We start from the raw sequence: 595 nt of genomic DNA, 5'->3' as shown, positions 1-595 counted from the left end.
GAAAAGCTCCGCTTCAATTCGGAAGCTGATTATTTTAAATCTCGCACACGCGAGGTACGATGTAGATATTGTTAACTGAATAAAGTAGGAAATACTCGACTTGCGGAAATTCGTAACGTCAAAATTAGAATTTATCGTAGCGTGTATTTTAATTACGAAACTACAATACATATATATCGTAGTTCTATAGCAATATTTATCAAATTTTCGGTCAAAATATTAAAATTTATCCACACCATAGAGATTCATAAATGTGCTTTATGGATGAATGTACAAACTAAAACAAGTAAAAAATGTTATTTAATGTCTTTGATATTAATTATGTATACTTTGACAGTAATTATTATATTGACATTTTAAAAAAAATATTGAGACTTGAAGTTTTAATCCATCAAAATTTCATTTATGATAAAGCGAAGTAAATTACTGAAAGAAATGACTAAGTTCTTAATATGCAGAGTATTCTAGAAGTTACGTAATTACCGAGAGATGTTTGCTAATGAAACTTTAAAATATTTCTAAGATATTCTTTTCGCGCGCGCGCGTCTAATTATTTTTGCTCAGATAGAATTGCTTTTAAAGCCTACAAAAAAAA

This window comes from Formica exsecta, unplaced genomic scaffold, assembly GCF_003651465.1.
Source record: "Formica exsecta isolate Colony F162 unplaced genomic scaffold, ASM365146v1 scaffold191, whole genome shotgun sequence".
Classification (NCBI taxonomy): domain Eukaryota; kingdom Metazoa; phylum Arthropoda; class Insecta; order Hymenoptera; family Formicidae; genus Formica; species Formica exsecta.
Note: the sequence above shows the minus strand (reverse complement) of the source record.